We start from the raw sequence: 23,963 nt of genomic DNA on the forward strand, positions 1-23,963 counted from the left end.
CATTTAAATTCAATTGAATACAATGCGTCGCTATGTGTTTCCTTAATATCGTGCCGCGCAAAGTTGTAGAAGAACTTGCATTACATTATTTTGCAAATTGGCGCATTAAAACGCAAGCTCTAAGATATCCTTATCTATGGTTGTTAAATCCAGGTAATCCAAAAATATATGGATTTTTGGTTGGTACGTTAGCTTCTTTTCGCTATTTTAAAATTAAAGTAACACAATCGAATAATTCATTTGGTAGTAAAACTGACACAGTACGCCCTAATTTTTCACGTATGCAAAATCTGACATATTTTTCTGCAATTTTTCTATTTTCTGTTGATAATGTATTATAAATATCGCTATTCATATGTTCAATTACTTTTTCGTAAGTTTTACAGTCTTCAATAAGTGCTCTTTCTATTTCTCCTGCTCACCTTCTGTTAAATACGTGAATAGATGTCAATGTAACCTTTGGTAAAGAGAGCCATTTGGAATAAGAGAAAGACTTTTGTAATGCCATGTAAGATTCTTTTCTTGTTTTTTTCAAATATTTATATAGAGAATTAATATCTTCTCGTGATAGGAGGATGACTTTTTTATGTCATTTGTGAGCTGTTTGAGTTTCTGTTACAGTTTTGTTCACATTTATTCCAATGTCAACAGTAAACAATTTCAAAAAATCTTTCGCGAATTTCTTTTTATCTGCATCTTCTTCTTTTATGCATTCTGCAATAAAGATGTTTTCTATTTGTTTAATTAATGTTGATAACGTAGATGCAGTAGCGGGTGCTTTATACATTTTTTCTTCGTCGTTATAACCAGCGATTATATTAATTGCAGAGATGCAATAATCGTAAACTTTAGGATGATAGATTGATTGGAAGTCTTCGACATCTTTATTAATTTTCTTCAGTGCCAATAAAAAACGTCCGAGAACGCATAATCTGGCTCAAATCATGTCATGCCAGTGATGCAAGATTTCACGCGCGACAGCCACTTCGCGACAGCCATCTTGCAGTGAAGGGGGTAGGTCGGCAGCGCAGAGCGCACCGAAAAGATGAGAACCCTTGTCCTTCGAACATATGTAGAAGAGGACAGATATATATCTTTTGTCCTTTATTTTCTTTTGATAGAATAGAGCTACGAATTTCGAATTTTGAGCGAATCCGGAATACTGGCGATAGCGAGTAGGCGATGCGACCCAATATGCAAAAAGAAAATATAAAATATAAAAAATATATTTAATATTATAAAATAATATTAATAAAATTAATATATTTTAAACATAAATTAAATAACTTAAACACTAAGAATATAACGGCTCTCTATATATCAAATATAAATTAGAAAATAGAAAGGCTATTCGAGCCATACACGGATGTCGGTGCGTCGATTCCAACGAAAATTAATTTTTCGTTGAAATTAACTAAATGTGCACGGGGCACGAATTTTGTTTGGTACACTACCAAGACTTTTATTTGGGAATAAATCCATACTAGATTTTTAATTCCCATATTACCCTTTAACCCTCCTACAGAATTATAGGCGAGAAAAATATAGATCCGAAAGTCCCGATTCAGCGACTTTCGGATTTATATTTTTCTCGCCTATAATTCTGTAGGAGGGTTAAAGGGTAATATGGGAATTAAAAATCTAATATGGATGTATTCCCAAATAAAAGTCTTGGTAGTGTACCAAGCAAAATTCGTGCCCCGTGCACAATTAGTTAATTTCAACGAAAAATTAATTTTCGTTGGAATCGACGCACCGACATCCGCGTATGGCTCGAATAGCCTTTCTATTTTCTAATTTATATTTAATATATAGAGAGCCGTTATATTCTTAGTGTTTAATTCACGCCGGCTGAATAAGGCATTATTTACAAATATTTATTTATCAAGGCAGAGAGAAGTATAGAGTCGAAGGGTCTGAATAGCTCAGATGGTGAGAGCAGTCGCCCGGCAAGCGAAAGGTCTCGGGTTCGTTTCCCGATTGAGTTCGGTTCCCGATTCCAACGAAAAATTAATTTTCGTTGGAATCGACGCACCGACATCCGCGTATGGCTCGAATAGCCTTTCTATTTTCTAATTAAGTAACTTATATTTAAAATTTTAATTAAAAATAATTATTAATTAATAATAATTATAATTAATAATTATAAGTATATTTTATATATAAAAATCCACTCTTGGCCAATATATACGCCTTTCTATTAAAAAAGATTTTTTATCTTTAAAGAAATAATTGTAATAAAATAATATTTTCATTTATAAATATTGTTTAAGATTTTATTCTTTTTATTCCCTATTTATTTTGTACTAATGTACGACGTACATATTGTTGCTCAACGGAAACCGCAAGAAGGTGGTGGTTTCTTCCGTCAAAAAATTTAAAATATTTTATATTGGGAAATGTCATTATTAAAAAAATATTAAAATTATAAAATAATAAAAATAAATAATTAAGTAATTAAGTAATTAAATAAATAATTAAGTAAATAAGTAATTAAAATAAAAAAAAATTAATAAAAAAATTAATAAAATAAATAAAAAAGAAATAAAAAGTCAATTATATATAATTAATTAATAAAAAGTGAATTGCATCCCAATATACTTCGTCATATAAATATATTATGTGTATGTGTGTGTGTGTATATATATACATATATGTTTACATTGTATGCATATATATATATATATATACGAGTATATATTATATATTATATACATATATGCATATAATTGTATACGTATATATATATATATATATATATATATATATATATAATTAAACTTAAAATTAGTAAGGCTCTCAAGAATAAAACAATTCACAATATGGTAGGCTAGAAAGAGCCAACGCAGTTGTTAAGGTGTCAGATATATAATTATTAAAGTCAAATTACAAAGATCTTCATATAAATAAAAATAATATATAAAGAGCGTACGTTTCGACCTGTATTTAGGTCATCTTCAGCGCAACAATATTGGAAAAAGCATTATTGAAAAACTTAATTAATAATGTTAATATATAAGAATGCATCCTATATCAAATTCGCTATGAAACCGCAGAGTAAAACCTTAAGTGCTGAGAATACGTGTCTCAGTCTTTATAATGTTAATATATAAGAATAAAACGCATCCTATATCGAATTCGCTATGAAACCGTAGAGTACAAACTTAAGTGCTGAGAATCCGTGTCTCAGTCTTTATATGAAAACGGTCATCTATTCCTCGCCTGCACATCTTTTCACTCAACGATTGAAAAGCCGGAGAGCGAAAGAGTTATATGTTGACCAGTATACCTGTGTGGTTGTATTTACAAGATTGCGTAAAAATCCGCAATCTAATAAAGGTATAAAGGTAATCACAAAAATCACTAAGAATTTAACTCACATATAACGTGCTGCGACGAAACACGACTCGTAATTCAGTAAGTCCAACAATAACGATTGCGGCATAAATTTGAAAATCTTCTTAAAACACTAATGTAAGAATAAAATGGATCTGTCCTTGGAAGGACAGGGACGCTAAATATGTGAGCATGAATTTCTACGTAGTCATATCAACAATATAAGTCAACATTATAAACAAACATAAAATCACAAGTAAATCAAATTTTAGAAAGTCTGTTGATCGCGTTAAAATAATTATGATGTAATGGATCTGTGTCTGTCTGCAAATTCAGCCTATTAGTTTGTCTTTGAATGAAAATCATTTTCGAAATTAATCTTTTGTTATAATTGCACTCATAATCCATCACTTCAACTTTATCCCATATAAAATCATGGTTGTTAGCGAATTCGATATAGGATGAGTTTTATTCTTATATATTAACATTATAAAGACTGAGACACGTATTCTCAGCACTTAAGGTTTTACTCTGCGGTTTCATAGCGAATTCGATATAGGATGCATTCTTATATATTAACATTATTAATTAAGTTTTTCAATAATGCTTTTTCCAATATTGTTGCGCTGAAGATGACCTAAATACAGGTCGAAACGTACGCTTTTTATATATTATTTTTATTTATATGAAGATCTTTGTAATTTGACTTTAATAATTATATATCTGACGCCTTAACAACTGCGTTGGCTCTTTCTAGCCTACCATATTGTGAATTGTATATATATATTTATTTATATATATATTTATTATATATTTATATACACAATTTTCTTACATGCTTATAAGCATGACGTCTTTTAAATAAAATGTATTATTAATAAGACGAGGGACCAGGTATGTCGGCAACATCAGCGTCTGCAGCATGTAGCTTTAAAATATTTTTATTTTTTTTACAGCAGTAGCATATAATTTGTCCGCCGACATAAGAAACAAATGTTTTTCATTAACTTGCATGTTTATAGCTGTTTCTTCCCTCGTCTTTAATGCAGATTTAAATACACAAATAGCATTAACAGAAGCCGACAAAAATTTATTACGTTTTTTTTGTTTTTACATTATTTAAAAGAGAAAACATTCTCTCCGGATCGGCATTAGAATTTGGAAGCGATCTAATAGTATTTATAACATTTTTTAAATTAGGATATTTAGCATTATTATTGGTGTCTCGACGTTGTAAAATTTCTTTCCAAGCATTATCAAAATTTAATTTAGTGAGGCTTTGTTTTTCTTCCATTGTAAAATCTGATTCTAATGCAATCCATTCTGTTTTTAAAGCATCTTCATCAAAACCGCTAATAGTTTTAATGACGAAAGAAACGTTATAGAATGATGTTTCTCTATTATAAAATAAGCTTACAAATGGTTGAAAAACTATTAATTGTGATAAAAATGTGTCATTTATTGGTAATCTTTTACGAATTTCTTCTGCAGCAGTCACATAAAATGTTAAACAATTTTCTCAAATAATTTTAACAATGTCTACGTGACCTTCCAGTAGTAATTCGTTAAGATATTCCTCACATTCTGAACCCAAAGTAACTTCATTAAGATCTTTTTGATTCTCCTTTAGAGAGAATGCAATATTTTCAGAAAATGGTTGTAAATGCTCTTCTTTTAAAAAATTTTTGCAGATTTGGAAAATAAATTTTTTGGATTTTGGTTGTAATAAATGAATTCTGGTTTCTAATGCTTGAAAAAATGTATTAAATGCATTAAAGAAATTTAAAGTATATTTTAAAAAAAGAAAATAAGCTTTTAGTTCTACGTTGTTCATCATAGACAGTAGATATTCTCCAGAATTTTTTTTTCCCCTTACAACCATTTCGGTAAGAAAATATTTAATTGTATCCCAAGATTCAAGAAGTCGTTCGACACATAAATAATGAGACAGCCAGCGTGTATCACATAATTTTAATATTTTGCGATTTGTTTCTTGGAAACATTCACAAAATTCTCTGAAAATTGCTGTACGTTTTGGGCTGCTGTTCAAATAATTAGAAATTTTTTTTATAAATTCATTGCAATACGCAGGTATTTTATTACATGCAGTATGCGCTGCTAATGCAGCGGAGTGGCAAGGGCATGTTAAAGTTGGTAAACGTGGACATAGTTCTTCCAACTTTTTTTTGAACGATAAATATTTCCCTGTCATAACAGATGCGTTATCGCACGATAAGGCAACAATATTTGGAAATGGTATCTGCAGTTTCCACATTTCACATTTAAATGCCTGAAACAACTTTTCTGCGCTTGAATCTTTGGCATCAATATCGATTAATTTGACTAATTGCGAGCGAACATCTAATGTCTCCGAATCAACGTATCGGACAAAAAAAGTCATCCATTTATTATTAGATATGTCTGATGTTTCGTCAATAAAAACTGAAAACTTTGTATTTTGAATTTTATTGACGACACGATCCGTCTCAATCGGACACAAAACGTTTGTAATAATGCTTTTACATTTCGTTCGAATCATGCTCATGCTTTTCAATACGTCAGGATCTTCTCCTATTTGTTGAAAAAATGTAAGAATCTCTGTTGCATTTTGATGAGAAATGTTTTTATCAGCAATTAATGCTGCATATCTGATTTCCGCAGATTTTTTACGCTCATTAAATGGCAAAAGAGATTTATTTTGCATATTTAAATCTTCTAAATTTGATTGATTTTTTCTAGATATTTTTTATATATATTTATATGTGTTTTGGATTCTGCATGACGATGGATTTGCGATAAACTACTAGCGATAGATTTATCGCAAATCAAACAAAAAAATAAACTTTCGTCATGTGGCACTTCACGCAACCAAAGTTTAAATTCTTCAATATCTAACCATTCTTTTTTAAATATTGATTTACGCGATTTTTTTATTGGTATCTCAACATTATCATTACTATTATTATCAGATGATAATGTATTCTTTTTAATATTATTTTGTTGATACGCGGAGTCAGCATGTCTTAATATGTATGTTGAATTGCACGAAAAAGTTTTATTGCATATACTGCAATAAAATAAAGACTACTATCAGATAATACTTTACATACCCAAGATTTGTATCGGTCGTCTGTAAGCCAAGCTTCTGCAAAACTTCGCTTACGAGCTTTTCGGGGCTTCGTCAATTCAACACACATTTTTCGTTACTTTATACTATTTGTTAAAGCGAAATATATATACTGATCAAGAGCTAATTGCTCGAAAACGAGAGATGTTTATAGTAAAACGGTCTACAGCTGACTCGACGAATTTCGAAGACATAAATGTCAAAAACCTGTCGCTAGATTGTTATTGTGTCAAACAGCTGATTGGAGAGCTGCTTGACAAGACGAGACGCGCGTAAAACGATCAACACGCGCAAAAAAGGTAAACACGGCTCGTCGGGAAGCCGAATATAATGATTGAAATACATTTCCCAATATACAATATTTTAAATTTTTTGACGGAAGAAACCACCACCTTCTCGCGGTTTCCGTTGAGCAACAATATGTACGTCGTACATTAGTACAAAATAAATAGGGAATAAAAAGAATAAAATCTTAAACAATATTTATAAATTAAAATATTATTTTATTACAATTATTTCTTTAAAGATAAAAAATCTTTTTTAATAGAAAGGCGTATATATTGGCCAAGAGTGGATTTTTATATATAAAATATACTTATAATTATTAATTATAATTATTATTAATTAATAATTATTTTTAATTAAAATTTTAAATATAAGTTACTTAATTTATGTTTAAAATATATTAATTTTATTAATATTATTTTATAATATTAAATATATTTTTTATATTATATTTTATATTTTCTTTTTGCATATTGGGTCGCATCGCCTACTCGCTATCGCCAGTATTCCGGATTCGCTCGAAATTCGAAATTCGTAGCTCTATTCTATCAAAAGAAAATAAAGGACAAAAGATATATACCTGTCCTCTTCTACATATGTTCGAAGGATAAGGGTTCTCATCTTTTCGGTGCACTCTGTGCTGCCGACCTACCCCCTCCACTGCAAGATGGCTGTCGCGAAGTGGCTGTCGCGCGTGAAATCTTGCATCACTGTGTCATGCTGATGTTGGGCTTTGTATTTTGTGCACAATTTATTTGCATAGACAATCAATAATTCGTCGTATCTTATAATACGTGTCACTTATTCGTCTCTCATTACAGGAAACACTATTTTAAATATTTTATTTGATAAGTGATGCAGTCTGCTCGTTACTCTTCTGCCCATAATCATAATAGTCTTATTTTTACTGAAATTCTTTTTCTGATAATTACGTGAATGGTAACGTATTGTACTTTTTGCGAAAAATCCTTTGCATTTCGAACTAGCAATAAAATCCGTGGCAGTCTTAGTGGAAGTTACATTGGGCCATCTAGATACAATTAATTGTCCGGTATTTACGTCCTCGTTTGTATTGATATGAAATTACCTTGTTTTCGACGGATATCTATTATTTTCTTCCTTTCTTTATGTTTTTTGGGCAATACAGTGAATTTTTTTACTTCATCTTTATCACGATGCACTGTTACTAAATGCCGCGCGAGTTGAGATTGCAGTTTCAAACACAACAGTTCTGTTTGGATTTAACGTTACTTTTATCAACATACATCACTTCATCATTGCATGCTGTACCGATTATACTTATTTTTAAAATATCTAAACTGGATTGTGAGGATATAGATCTTTTTGCAGCTGATTCTTTTTGTAAGCTTACATTATTGTCATCTGATGATGTGCATTTATTTTCTGAAGGCACGTACTTCGATCCATCATCACTATTTCCATTATCGCTATCTATATTTAATAACACAGAAGAGAAAATTTAAATATATAAATAGATAAATAGATAAATAGATAAATAGATAAATAGATCACTTTTCAAATATAAATACATAGCAGTCATTTTTGTAATTGCGTTTATATCAAATAAAGATGCTTATAATATGGTAAATTTTTATATTAATGTGGCGATAAATACCACAACCCAAATAAATTAGAATTTATTTGTTCGAGAACGCGCCTCGCGGAGAAAATAAGTCAGGTTTTATATATCAAAGTTTAATCAAATTAAATTGACTGGTTAACAAAAATTATACACGCACAATACTAATACACAAAATTAATCAAGTTTCAGAGTGAGTGATCAAAATCAAAGTACAATGGTAAGCGGAGGTCGTCAACGAATTTGCGGTTTTAACAATAAGCGGAGATGCGAAATGCGGTTTGACTGCGATATACTGAGATAAGGCGCCAAAATTTTTGTCAGCGCTTCTTTTATTCTCTCGGTGCTAGAGCCCTTCACGTCACCACGCGCCAATAAATTTACAGCAAAATTTGAGTTGTTGAGGTGACGCAAGGGCGCCTAGCGCCATTGGCTGCCTCGCGATCCGCGCGGATTAAGCACGGGCCTGACATGCGCGAGGTAATCGATTGTTCTATCGATTGGTCCTTGAGAGTCACGTGAACAGTTTGCGCATGTCTTTCGCGACGTCGGTAGTTGTGACTCAGTGCGGTATCCGTTGCGTATTTGTTATTTGTTATTGACATTTTAATTGCCTCAATAATTTATTACCTACGTATTCCTAGCTAGGTGAACTTTTTTCTTCTATTTATTTGACCGCGAAATATTATAACAGCCGAAATAAAATTAAAGCGAATAGATTATTGCAATCTTGAACATTATTTTATATTTCAATTTTATTGTATTCTTATTTTCAAAGTATCAGATTTCGGTTAAAGAAGTTTAGTGCCCGGACATATATTGAAATAAAAACAATCGAAGCGAAGGTAACGGACGAAAGAATAGAGGTAGCGAAAAGACAAAGGAAAATCTGGAAGGTTCGAGGAATCAAAACATATAAAAAACTGTGACGTCCTGATGGGAGATTTTTTACGCGTTCTTGCGTTACTCTACAGTGGTACGCGATAATAAGCCTGGCTCGCGGGCCGAGCGGTGAAACACGCGTGGTCAGGACTAATGAGGACAACGCGACGTATCAGGACGACATAATTCTTATGAATGTAAATTAATACGCACGCTTCGGTCTCGGTGCCGGTATTATTCTACTTGAAGGAAATGTGAGTAATAAATTCTATCTCTTATTTACTATGTTACTGCTTGTGATAAGAAAATAACGCTAACTTTTCAAATTATGTAAATATGTTTATTCTTTTTAATCCAGGGTTATGACTTCCGGTTCCCTGGGAAGCTTAATTATTGTTACGTCCGCGCGGAGTCGCGGGGTATAATTCGCGGAGTATATTTTCGCGAACAACGTATTCGGACTATTGCGCAAGACAACGTCGCTTTTCGGAGATTTACTTCCGGGGATTGCCCGCGACGGAGGCTATCCGAATGTATGGTCACGCGTCGAGAGCGGATAGATATGAGAGTGAGTAGGGAACACGAATTTGCGTTGTTTAGTCAAGGGTATTCTGGGTACTTGTCGAACGAATTCTTAATCGCGTGAAAAACGGTCACTACTATATTGCCGTCACTATTCGTATACGAAGTTTCTTCTCCGTCGAGATACTTTAGATACGCGATTTGACACATGAGACAGTGGTGGTGTGGATCGCGAGTTTGTGTCAGTCTGTTTAAATTACACACGGAACACGTTATTCCAGTAGGCAACTCGCCGATTATGAGAAGGTGCTTTACTGAAATTACCCAATTAGACTGTTCGCTTGTGCTTAATTTGAAGTAACAAGGCATGCACAATGCGGCGTCCGTACCTAGATGAATATATCCGGTGGCACGTTGACAATAAATCGTCTCGACAGTCTCGATTGTTTCATATTCCTCCTCAAAGGGTGGAATAATATAGTTGGAGAAACTACGCGGACACATGAGTATTATATTGTTTAAACAATTAAAGCGTGTTAATGTTGGAAAATATTCGTTCTCTTATTCTAGCACAAAAAGTGAAACCGGCCAAAGAATTCGGAAAGAGAAATCGCTCCCTTGTTTTTTATGACTGACCCTTTTTTTCTATCAGACCCGAGTTTCACTTTTATCACTGAACCTTTTTTTTATCAGGACCCGAGTTTCACTTTTATGACTCTAAGAAAAACTGAGTTTCACTTTTGAAACTCTGCAGAAAGACCCTACACTAAATATTATTTTAGTTTGGTTTGCCCGTTGAAGAATTTGTTCATTTACTAATGTAGAACGTTATTGTTACTTTTAAGTGAGACCGAAGGATCTTAAGTTGACGAGAGATATTTCTTTCACTTACCTTTTAGTTGAGCTGTAGTTGGTGGGTGGCAGTTCCCCGATGTTTTGGAGTGGCTTCTCGAATTGTTCGTACAAGACTTCAGCTCTGCGTCGGAAGTACCCGGATTTGCGGGGGTCGTTATCTGGGATGTCGAGTGGCGGGAACTCAGGGTTTTCGATGTCAATTTGCGATAATTTCGCTGGCCACTCTCTTAGTAGCACGTGTTTGGTGAATAATGCCTCGTATTCAGGATCGTTGTAATAATCTGTGCCGATAATAGCTGAATATTCGTTTGGTTTTGCCGGGTGGTAATAACGCGCGACGAAGCTGATTCTTCCTTCCTACACGGCGTGTCTTAGGCATTATAAATCATATAGAACATTCTGGAGACTGCGTTACTTTCACAATAAGTCGACGTGCGGCGGTCCTCACTGTCGGTTATTGTTTCGGTATATAACTGTGAGCGGGTTGCCTCTCGAAACAGTCACTACAGGTTCCAGAATTTAGTAAAAGAAGTGAATTGTTTAGCGACGATGAGCGGTTCGTCCTCTCTAAATCGCAGCCTAGAATTCGTAATCGATAATAGTTTATTTAATAAGGAACTATACGACACGTGCACGCTGGAGAAACAACTGGATTTAGAGATTTTGAGAATAAATGTAAGATGTAGAACTAGAAACGCGTGAGGTTAAAGAGGAGGTTGTATTTTCAAATAAATATTAGAATTGTTAATATAAAACACACAATTTATTTAAAGTTAACACTAGACGCACTGAATACAAGAAATCAAATCTTAGAGTTATAGCTTATTATTAGATTTAGAATTAGAGTTAGAATTCGAACTAGAATTTAGAGTTAGAGAGCGTTCGGAGTAGAACTGCTCTGGTTGGAGTCGCGATTAGAACTGACTAAGTTTGGGACTGATCTGAGGTCGTTCGTTTCGGCGGCTCGGCGTTGCGGCGGCCCGAGGTGGGGGACGCTTGCCGTAGTGGGAGCGCTCGCCGTGGTGGGAAAGTTCCTAGGCGCTACGCAGCGCCACGTTTAGGTACTAGGCGGAGTTAGACATCATGGCCGTCGCTGGCGCGCTTTTCAAACAGCGCTTAAGGGACTTAGAATTATTTTTATGAGAAACATAAGAAAATGAAAAATGTTAGCGGCCGGACGTGACATTATGATGCGGAATGTCCGTGGTAGTATGATGACACTTTTGACTTTGGGTCGTTTCCGTGCCAGTGATTCAAAAACTACTTCCGGTTCCGAATCGTCGGCTTCACTCTTCCGAGAGGCGAGGTAGTCTATTCATATCTGCACTTGTTCCGATAGTGGGCGGGTGTGACAAGTCCGAGAAAAGTCTCCGGTATATAACGCTCGGCTCAAGCGTTTTATTAGATGAGCTTTGCCGGCTCTTCTTCCTCGTCCCATTTTGCTACTAAATAATTAGCGAGCGCGTAAATATTAGCGATTTCCATATTGTTATATTTCATTAGTTAATGTCCTGTTATCGGTTAGTTAACTCGTCGGTTAGATTGTTAAAATATATATATATATATCTTCGCCTATAGATTATATTTACTAATATTTAATTAATTCTTAAATATTGTTAATTGGTTCTGTCTTTCATTAATTACAGCTTAAGATGGATGTGCGTATCGCCCTGAGAGAGGCGTGACCTTGTGGATAGATAGAAGTTCACCCTTATTGAGGCGCTCTCCGAGAGATGGGTACAGAAAAGGAGCTAGTGTCGAGGATTGCTCGCCCTTTCGGAGGCGCTTAGAAGGATAGGAGCTGTACGACGCCCTGTAAGAGGCGCGCGATGGAATAAAAATATATTAATGGAAGACCGAATTGTTTTCAGATAAGTGTAAAATCGTCTTAAATAATAATTAAGATATATATATATATATATATGTATCAGTTGAACTTGTGGTTAATTTCAGGTTAACAGTATCATGCAATAAGGAGAGTGCTCGTCGAGTGGAGCGACAGTAGAAAGATGCGAGTATCAACGGACGCCGATGAGATTCGAGTGTCGCGGAGTCGTGTCGTGTGTTAGCGTACAGTGTTAATGATTAATTTATTATTCGAACGTATTTGTTAGATGAGTTAAATCACTTCACTTGTTAGTATAAGATTAAATTTCGGTTGAATGGTTAATTAAAATGTTCACTTTGAGAATGAATTAGATATGTTGTAAATACTTACGATGATATTTCGTGGGCGCTGGATAATTGCAGATTTGTGAATAAATATGTTATAAATATTACTATAATTTTTATTATAACACGTATATATATTTCATAAGTATCACTGAGTATAAGTATAACTGTTCAATAATCTTGAATAATGCGAATCGTATCTAGAAATCGATATAAATGTTCTGCTCTATCTGTATATAATCTCTCTCTGAATTTAATGAATTTAATTCTGAATGTTCTGAAATGAGTTTATCGATCTGAAATTGGATTCTTAATAATAAATTTGACTATTATGATAACTATAGTGATATATTGACTATAATGATGATCATCCCTTGCGAGCGGCGTATACAGGGTGATTCAAAACAACCGTTTGTCCTTAAAATGTCGTATTCCTGACTGAATTCTAAGACGATTTTTCCTTTGCCAAAATTTGATCCGAAGCTTAGTTTTCAAATTATTAAAAGAAATATTAAGCGAATTACGGCACGAGTACGGGCGGTAGGCAGGAGCGGCGCAACTCATTATCCGACGCGGGCGACTGTGTGAGGCACTCGCTGCGATCAGCTGTTCGCTACACGCGATGTGTTACTGTTTGTTTGTGTCTGTGTTTTGCGTGTGTGCGTACATACACACACACACACTCTCTCTCTCTCTCTCTCTCTCTCTCTCTCTCTCTCTCTCTCTCTCTTTCTCTCTCTCGCACTTACTCACTTTTATTCTTACCTTGTAGAGGTGTTTGATGACTTTACTTCTGATGAATAATTGTTGCACGACTGTTAACAATGAGACGTTCCCATCTGACACACCGAATAATAAACAAATTTTTCTTCTTTCAGAAATTGTATCCACATTTAAAACGAATACACTCACGCACTTGATCGAAAATAAAGAATATATTTATCGATTGTAACAGTTAATCACAATCTCGGTTACTACTGATTGATTATTAAAATCACTCACAAAAAACGCGTTAAATGCAAAGCGCACGTTACTCGATGCGGATGACAATAGTCTGCGACGATGACAACAGACTGCGGTGACGCGACGTGACGCGATGACGCGACGCGACGCGACGATAACAATCACGGCGTTGCCGAACGTGAACGCGTATATACATTACATGTGATAATAATATGTATAATTTTTAAGTTATTAAAAAAAAACATATTATAACGTATTATAATACGTTATACTTTTTTTTTAATAACTTAACATTATCTACTGTTTTACTATTTTTCGCAAGCGAGACATGAGAAAAATTAATTTTATGTTTTTGCGAACAAGATGTTCCACGTATGAATGTGTTGGTCGCTATGAAAAGAGCGAGTTGTTTTTTGGTCGCTCTGAAAAGAGCGGATTGACTTTGGTCGCTCTAAAAAGAGCGGATTTTTAGTTTCAAAAAAATGTATAATAATCTCAAAATGACCACCATCGATTCTAACGCAAGCTCTCAGGCGTTTTAATAGATTTCTTTGGACGTTCTCCATTACTAATAGGAGACTTCTTTTAAAAAATCCGATATTTGGAATGTCGAAGAAGAAGTAATGGAGAACGTCCAAAGAAATCTATTAAAACGCATGAGAGCTTGCGTTAGAATCGATGGTGGTCATTTTGAGCACTTATTATAAATTTTTTTAAAACTAAAAATCCGCTCTTTTCAGAGCGGCCAAAAAACAACTCGCTCTTTTTAGAGCAACCAACACATTCATACGTGGAACATCTTGTTCGCAAAAACCTAAAATTAATTTTTCTTATGTCTCGCTTGCGAAAAAAAGGCAAAACAGTAAATAATGTTAAGTTATTAAAAAAAAAAAAAAAGTAAAGCATAACGTATTATAATACATTATAATATGTTTTTTTTTAATAACTTAAAAATTATACATATTATTATCACATGTAATGTATGTACGCGTTCACGTTCGGCAACGCCGTGATTGTTATCGTCGCGTCGCGTCGCGTCACCGCAGTCTGTTGTCATCGTCGCAGACTATTGTCATCCGCATCGAGTAACGTGCGCTCTGCATTTAACGCGTTTTTGTGAGTGATTTTAATAATCAATCAGTAGTAACCGAGATTGTGATTAACTGTTACAATCGACAAATAAATTCTTTATTTTCGATCAAGTGCGTGAGTGTATTCGTTCTAAATGTGGATACAATTTCTGAAAGAAGAAAAATTTGTTTATTATTCGGTGTGTCAGATGAGAATGTCTCATTGTTAACAGTCGTGCAACAATTATTCATCAGAAGTAAAAGTCATCAAACACCTCTACAAGGTAAGAATAAAAGTGAGTAAGTGAGAGAGAGAGAGAAAGAGAGAGAGAGAGAGAGAGAGAGAGAGAGAGAGAGAGAGTGTGTGTGTGTGTGTGTGTGTGTGTGTGTGTGTGCGCACACACGCAAAACACAGACACACACACAAACACATCGCGTGTAGCGAACAGCTGATCGCAGCGAGCGCCTCACACAGTTGCCCGCGTCGGATAATGAGTTACGCCGCTCCTGCCTACCGCCCGTACTCGTGCCGTAATTCGCTAAATATTTCTTTTAATAATTTGAAAACTAAGCTTCGGATCAAATTTTGGCAAAGGAAAAATTGTCTTAGAATTCAGTCAGGAATACGACATTTTAAGGACAAACAGTTGTTTTGAATCACCCTGTATGTACCTCTGGGCTACCCCCAGATTACGGAGACAGGCGGTTACAATATTTCCACGTGTCTCAGAATGATAGGGTCTCGCGAGAGAGTTTGAATATTATAACCGTTGTATTATATTTGCACAGCAACATTTGTATATCTATTTTTAGTCGTGATGTTATTATCACTGTTTTTATAATGTATGTTCTTTTAATATTTGTATTTATCAAACAATAGGTGTTATATATTGAGTAAATAAAGAATACGTTGATTTCAAATGTTCCTGTGTTTTGGTGTTGTTATTTTAAGTGCCCTTATTTTCATATAGTTGCGAAAAGATATATATATGTATATATGTAATTATTATTATAGAATTTAATAGGGAATATATGTATATATATATGTATATACATATATACGTATATGTGCCTTTTTATATGAGTATGTATGTACGCGAGTGTATTCGATAAAATATAATATAGAATTAATAATTACATATGTGTGTATATAATTATACAGGGTGTCCCAGAACTGGCTTAGAAGCTTTTAATGACAGATTCTTCATGAAATTCTAAGTCGAAAAGTTCTTTACAAAAATGTGATCCAATGAATAGAATTTGAATGGTGAGGCATTGAAGTTGACGTATGGGAGCGCATGAAATTCGCGCGGTCAGGAGCGTAACGGCCAAGCTCGGCACGGGTACAACTTATAACTCGTGTATCGCGCCGATGCGTGTTTATCGTTACTCTATAATATTCTGTTATTAATAATATGAATTAATTATTCTCATTAATAATAATATTTATAATTATCAATTAATAATTTTGTGTACTTGACCTACTGGTTGAATATCCTTAAACTATGGGATATGCGAGATATTGATTAGACTAACTTAACAAATGACAAATTTAAAATAAATTAATAAATAACAAATTAATCATAATTTTATCAATTAATTAATTAATTACTCAAATAACTGAAATTAATAAATAATGAGTAAATAATAAATATTGAAAAATAGAAAAAAATAAATAAATAGTTAATGAATAATTAAATAATAGTGTAATATTGAAATAAAGTTTCAGAGAAGAATATAAAAAATTTCAAATAGTTTAAGGATATTCAACCAGTAGGTCAAGTACACAAAATTATTAATTGATAAAGATAAATATTATTATTAATGAGAATAATTAATTCATATTATTAATAACAGAATATTATAGAGTAACGATAAACACGCATCGGCGCGATACACGAATTATAAGTTGTAACCGTGCCGAGTTTGGCCGTTACGTTCCTGACCGCGCGAATTTCATGCGCTCCCATACGTCAACTTCAATGCCTCACCATTCAAATTCTATTCATTGGATCACATTTTTGTAAAGAACTTTTCGACTTAGAATTTCATGAAGAATCTGTCATTAAAAGCTTCTTCGCCAGTTCTGGGACACCCTGTATAGCCCTTTTGACGCTTATAATACTTGTTACGGAATCATAGGACAATACCGACTCCGATCACGCCATGGTTCATCAGTCGGTCAAAATTACCGACAGTGCTACCTCGTAGTAGCGCTGTCGCTGTAAAGACAAGCGAGCGGCTGGCTTCCGTTTTCCATCTTCTTCCTGGCAACAAGAAGTACGGACGTGTTTTGCTTTCGCTCTCCGCTTTAAGTAGCTTTTGTGCCAAAAGATTCCTTAAGGGCAGCAACAAAATAAAGACATCATCTTTGGATGATTCCTTCGGAGCCAAATTCTTGCCAATTTCGATCTTTGAGATCCTATACATTGAGGGCAGCAACATACCAAAGGGAAGCTATCGAGCTTCAAAGGGGCGACCTTAGTGTCCGCCATTGGCAGTGCCTGTTACGGCGTAATTTCTGAGTGCCAGCTACAAATAATACTTGCTATCACTGGTTAACATTGGTTACCGTGATTGGGCAGCAACTTTCGTTCGGCTCTGATCAAGCCGAATGGTTTCTCTTCATCTCCAGGTAACAAATTCATCATAAAGAAAATAGTTGTCCTTGTAAATATGGTTTACTAAGGCAACGAAGATGGATATTGTCCGAGCTTCAACTGTCTCAAGGAAATATTAACGCCTATTTAATTAATCTTTTGATTTATTGTTCATAGAAAGTTATTTCATTATAAATCTTGTTCTTTATCTCATATTTATTATTCTAGTATGTATTAGAAAGTCAGAATCTGTTGAGACACCTTTTGATTATCCATATATAACTTTACTTATTATTATTCTTTCTGATTTGTCACATATTGAGCCTTGATTTTATTTATTATATGATTATATTACACATGTTGAGCCTCGCTCTTATTTATTATATGTTTTGTCTCACATATTGAGCTTCGCTCTCACTCATTATATGATTATATTACACATGTTGAGCCTCGCTCTCATTTATTATATGTTTTGTCTCTCATGTTGAGCTTCACTCATTTATTATATGATTTATTACACATATTGAGCCTCGCTCTCATTTATTATATGATTTATTACACATATTGAGCTTCGCTCTCATTTATTATATGATTTATTACACATATTGAGCTTCGCTCTCATTTATTATATGATTTGTTATACATATTGAGTCTTGCTCTCATTACAATATGATTTAATATTCTTATCGAGATTTAATTCACTATTCAAAAGATTTTATTGCTCACGTATAGAGAAGTATTCATTATTCTATTATGTTCCATTTACAATAATATAATATGCATCTATATGATATTCTTACACCAACAATGACCTTGTTACACTAATTCTATTTAATTCAATATGTTTGCCACATGTCAACATTTCTCTATTATTCATCATATGTATTAATTATCTATAAGGTTTGCCAAGGCTTAACATTATTATTTTAATTAAAGGATTTGATGTGCTTATGTTCATTTATTACATTACTTATTTAGAATTGGATGTACCTTATCATAAATATTAATTAGTTACTTGAGAAGAGATTGATTCGAATTGATTACGTTAAAATAGTTACTTTATCAGTAATATAATTGTATTGTTTTACATCCAGTATTGTTTTACATGTTTAAAGACAAGAGGTTTATTTGCTAATTATTCCAACAAATTTTGTATGTTCTCACAAAATACACTTGATTTATGTTTCATGCCCTTTTAAAGTTATGATTGTTTATTATTTCTTTATGTACTAATACTGTTTCTTTCAGACATATTCGTATGATTATTTTGTTTTCCTTTTTAAAGCCGCCTTTAATTTCAGATTATTGTAAAAAGCTCGACACGGAAACCAGTACATAAACGGCATTATATATATAAAAGCCGATTGATAAACAATACTTATATATGTATTTAATAATAATATTACTATTGCAAGACTGTTTGTTAAAATAATATATGCTTATTACATATTTTCATTATATATATATTTATACTTTAGTGTTTAATTAATTTAATACCTATCAAGTTTTATTTTAAGGTTTCAATCTTGCAATTGACTTAATGCTAGTGTTAGTATTAAAGATAATATAATACTTAGAATTATCTTAATTTAACATAATATAATTGCTTCTCTTAATATATATATATATATATATATACCATATATATATTTAAGTATTGTTAAAAAAAGGAAACATGGAACGTAAATGTTCCTTGAGCGGTTTTGGATTTCCCGCGCGAGAGAGAGAGTTTCGAGATCTAAGGAGAGAATCGTACAGCTGTGCATTATTGCGGCGGCGCTGATATACGTGCAGTGACAGGGCGCCACTGACTGTCTCTTTAAATCTGTTTACGTGCAGCGTTGTGTTTACGTTTGATAATTGTCTATGATAATTAATTCCGTGTGCTGCAGGTGCGCGTTGGGTGAAAATATTATATCCAAGTGATAAGACAATTGTGCGCGTTGCCAGTGGTTCGGGAAGAAGAAAAGAAAAGTTTACGTGACGAGCGGCGGTGGACGTCAAGTGGAGTCGACGGTTGTAACAAAACGACGAACTGCTTGAGCAGCGAGAGAGTTAGGCAGTCGGTAGTCAATTAGTCTGTGTCCGCCAACGTAAGAGACATAAATGCAAGAGACTAATCTACATCTAATAAATTTTATATACCGCTATCTAATGATAATATTTTTTATAAAACAACATACGTCATTCCTAAGTAATATCACAAATCTTACATTAATGAATAAATCTCCAATAAGTTTGAATTTAATTGTACTGTAAATATTGATTAAATATGTACTTATTTTTTACTATGCAATTATTTGTTCAATTTACTCATTTAAATGTTGAAATGTAACATTTGGCAATTTATATTATACTATTTTTTTATAATCCTTATGCACTTAACAAACTGATACATATTTAATGTGCGTACCAGAGAATAGACAAAGTATTATATAAAATAATAAAAGTAAAAATTATATACAATTGATAAATATTACAATAAATATATATTTCAAACGCCATATAAAGCCATTAAAATCTATGCAAACTATACCTGTACAATATTTATCAGGTCATTGAATGTTTCTGTCAGTTATAAAGAAAACAATCACCGAAAATTACAATTAAGTTCACTCACAAAAAACGTTTACACAAATATTTGCAAGAAACAATTCTCCAAGAGATATTAGATGCTTAGTGATATTTCCTTGACTGCTCATATCTTGTTGACAAGTAATGGATATGCATATATCAATCGATAGATCTAAAACCAGATATATACAGGGTGTTTCTAAAACTAAGTTAAAAATTTTATTCTAGGGATCAAAATAAGAAAAAAAGTTCATATAAACATGGGTCCAAAAATGTTTTCCCTCTGAGTTATAGCCCCTTAAAGATGGGGGGAAAAACGAAAAATGTATTGTAGCTCTTGGAGACATTTTCACAGATCGTTGAAATTTTGCACAGCGTGATAATTAATAATGATTTTCATTTTTATGTGGTTTCGACAAATTTGATCCGATTTTGAGAGGGAGATATGGGGGGTGCTAATTTTCAAAAGACCATATTTTTTTTATTTTTCGTCGTATCGAAAAATGAATGAAATCATTCAATTCAAGAGGAAAAAACGTTAAAAAAAGATATTCCTTAGATTTTTTGTCAGACCCGTTGTTTCGGAGAAAAACGGGGGTAAAAAGAATTGATAATGTTTGGAACGTCGGCCGCATAGGTAACTTACCGTTAAAAAAACCGAAAATCAAAAGACACAAACGTGATAATCAGGAATGAGAATTGTAATTGAATTTAGGTATTACATGCTTTTTACATTTTTAGTTCTTGCCTACAAAAGATGCTTAAAATGAGAACCGTTAGCAGCAATGCAAGCTTTCATTCGTCTGATCAGCGATCGGCGTACTCTTTCAAATATTCCGGGGGTGTTTTGCACGGTTTGGAATGCATTTATGATCTGAGCCCGTAAAGTATCGATATCCGGAATAGGATCAGTGTAAACGAAAGATTTCGCATGGCCCCACAAGTAAAAGTCTAATGGATTTACATTCCGGGGAGCGGGCAAGCCACGGCACAAGGCCTTCTCTCACTATCCAGCGATTCGCGTACGTCGCATTCAAAAAATTTCGAACAGTTATCTGAATTTGAGCTGGTGCTCCATCGTGCATAAAAAATGCTCGTTGTGTTAACAAAGGCACGTCATCCAATAATTCAGGTAAATCATTTTGGAGAAACTGCAAATAATTTTCACCGTTTAAGATATGTGGTAAGAAAAATGGGCCAAGTAAATTATCCCCGATAATCTCTGCCCAAACATTTAATAAAAAGTTTGCTGCTGTCTAGATGGGACAATGGCGTGGGAATTTTCATCAGCCCATACGTGATTATTATGTGATAATTCGTTATCACATCTCTTACGAAGTTTGCCTCATCAAATAACAGGATAAAGCTGGAAAACTGCGGATTTTCTGCGCACTGTGCGAGAAGCCGCCTATAAAACCTTAATCTAGGCTCATAATCTGCTGGCGAAAGGCCTTGAACTCTCTGGATGTGGTACGGATACAGGAGTTGCTCATGTAAGGTACGCCATACAGTACAATGTGAAATTCCAATTTCTCTTGAAATTACTCTGGTACTAGTTCTAGGATTTTCATCAATTTTGTGCAAAATATTTTCTTCCACATCCACAGTTCTAACATATCTTTCTTTTCCACCGTCGTTGTTTCTAGCATAAAAACTTCCATGTTCTCTCAGCTTTCGATGACTTTCAGTGAATGTCCTCAGACACGGGATTCTGCGATCCGGAAATACGTACAGCCATGTACAAACATCGAGCCTGAGTAGCGTTGCCATTCGCATGGCAGTAAAAGAAATGAACATCCGCCAATTCTTCATTCCCTAAACGATTCATGTTACTTTGAATGCTTATTAAACACAGAAACACAAACAAAAATTACACACAGAGATCTCTAACCGAAGATCAAAACAAATGAATCACAAAAAAAATAAATTACAGAAATCGCGACATCGATATCGGCAATATGACATCGATTATCACGCCCGAGTCGATCTAAAATAATATGCTGTGTAAGCGCGCCCTGCCCTAACCCCGGTACTGTGTGATTATCTGGAGAAGACAGATATTCCAATATCTGTGGTAAGTTTCTTTTTAATATTATCAACTTCTTCAAATATAATTTTATATTGTAAATGCTACATAGTAATTTATTTTTATCTATTTATATTAGATATTAATACGAAACCAATAAACTGCGTTAATGATAATATAAATTAAAATAAGACTGATATACAAAACGGTAACTGTGATTATCTGGAGAAGACAGATATTCCAATATCTGTGGTAAGTTTCTTTTTAATATTATCAACTTTTTCAAATATAATTTTATATTGTAAGTGCTACATAGTAATTTATTTTTATCTATTTATATTAGATATTAATACGAAACCAATAAACTGCGTTAATGATAATATAAATTAAAATAAGACTGATATACAAAACGGTAACTGTGATTATCTGGAGAAGACAGATATTCCAATATCTGTGGTAAGTTTCTTTTTAATATTATCAACTTTTTCAAATATAATTTTATATTGTAAGTGCTACATAGTAATTTATTTTTATCTATTTATATTAGATATTAATACGAAACCAATAAACTGCGTTAATGATAATATAAATTAAAATAAGACTGATATACAAAACGGTAACTGTGATTATCTGGAGAAGACAGATATTCCAATATCTGTGGTAAGTTTCTTTTTAATATTATCAACTTTTTCAAATATAATGTTATATTGTAAGTGCTACATAGTAATTTATTTTTATCTATTTATATTAGATATTAATACGAAACCAATAAACTGCGTTAATGATAATATAAATAAAAATAAGACTGATATACAAAACGGTAACTGTGATTATCTGGAGAAGACAGATATTCCAATATTCTGTGGTGAGTTTCTTTTTAATATTATCAAATTCTTCAAATATAATTTTATATTGTAAGTGCTACATATAATAATTTATTTTTATGTTTTTATATTAGATATTAATACGTTACACTTTATTGATGAAAATGGAAATAATACTAAAATTCATACACAAGATGCAGACTGCGTTTATCAGAAAAACTCTGATGTTTCAATATTGTTTAGTGAGTATACTTAATGTTATATCAAGAATTACTGTAAATGGCTTCAGTAGTAAAGGATTGTCTCTTTTAGAAAATACACACGATTTATCGCAAAGTAACAATATTGAGGTGATTAACGATGTAAATGTATATGATGCGATGGCAAATGACACAGTAGAAAACAATATATCGCAAAATAATATTAAGATGATTAACGATGTAAGTGTATATGACGCAATGGCAAATGATACAGTAGAAAACAATAATATTATGGATGTCTCCCTGTAAGTCACATTTAATGTTATTTTAAAAGTTGCATGTGATATGTAATATTTTATAGCTTATATACTATTCAACATTGAATTGCATGCGCAGCAGTAAAGTGAGTTCTCCTTTGGTTCGTTTTATTGTGATTTTTTCTTCAGTCGATCAGAGGATCTATTAACTCATTATATCTGTATTTATTATGGCTATCGCGCTCTCCCGCTTTGTGCGGATCTTCGTCGTTACGTTCGACTTTCTCACCACGCGGGCATCTTTCGCTCTGCGCTTATGCGTACGATTGGTGAAACGCTCCCACCACCTGCTTAGCGCGCGTATAATCGCTGGAGCTCCGATGTTTGAGCGCGCCACGGAGTCACTTACTTGTTTGCCTGGTCTCGAGTAATACTCGGTCCTCTAAAGAATCTAAAGCTTTCTGAAGTCTGAGTCTCTGCTGACTGCTACTCTGCTCCCAGCCCCAGGATATCTTCTCTCGTAGCGCTGTTGCTACACGTATCACGCTTTGCTGCTCTTCACTCTTCAGCACCCGTTAAGCTCAACTCAATCCATTTCAACTCCGGGTTGGTTTCGACGAGGTTCAAATTTTCCTGTCCTGAGTAATACTCCGATTTCCCCGCCTTGGAA

At 33.5% G+C, this 23,963-nt stretch overlaps 1 pseudogene; it reads right to left on the reverse strand.

Annotated features, from left to right (window-relative positions):
- Window positions 1-267: 267 nt before the first annotated feature.
- On the reverse strand, window positions 268-17,307 carry LOC145939899 (uncharacterized; annotated as a pseudogene).
- Between the last annotated feature and the right edge of the window lie 6,656 nt (window positions 17,308-23,963).

The sequence above is a fragment of the Prenolepis imparis genome, unplaced genomic scaffold (assembly GCF_030444845.1).
Source record: "Prenolepis imparis isolate NDT839.2.m4 unplaced genomic scaffold, iyPreImpa1.0 SCAF_8, whole genome shotgun sequence".
NCBI lineage: Eukaryota > Metazoa > Arthropoda > Insecta > Hymenoptera > Formicidae > Prenolepis > Prenolepis imparis.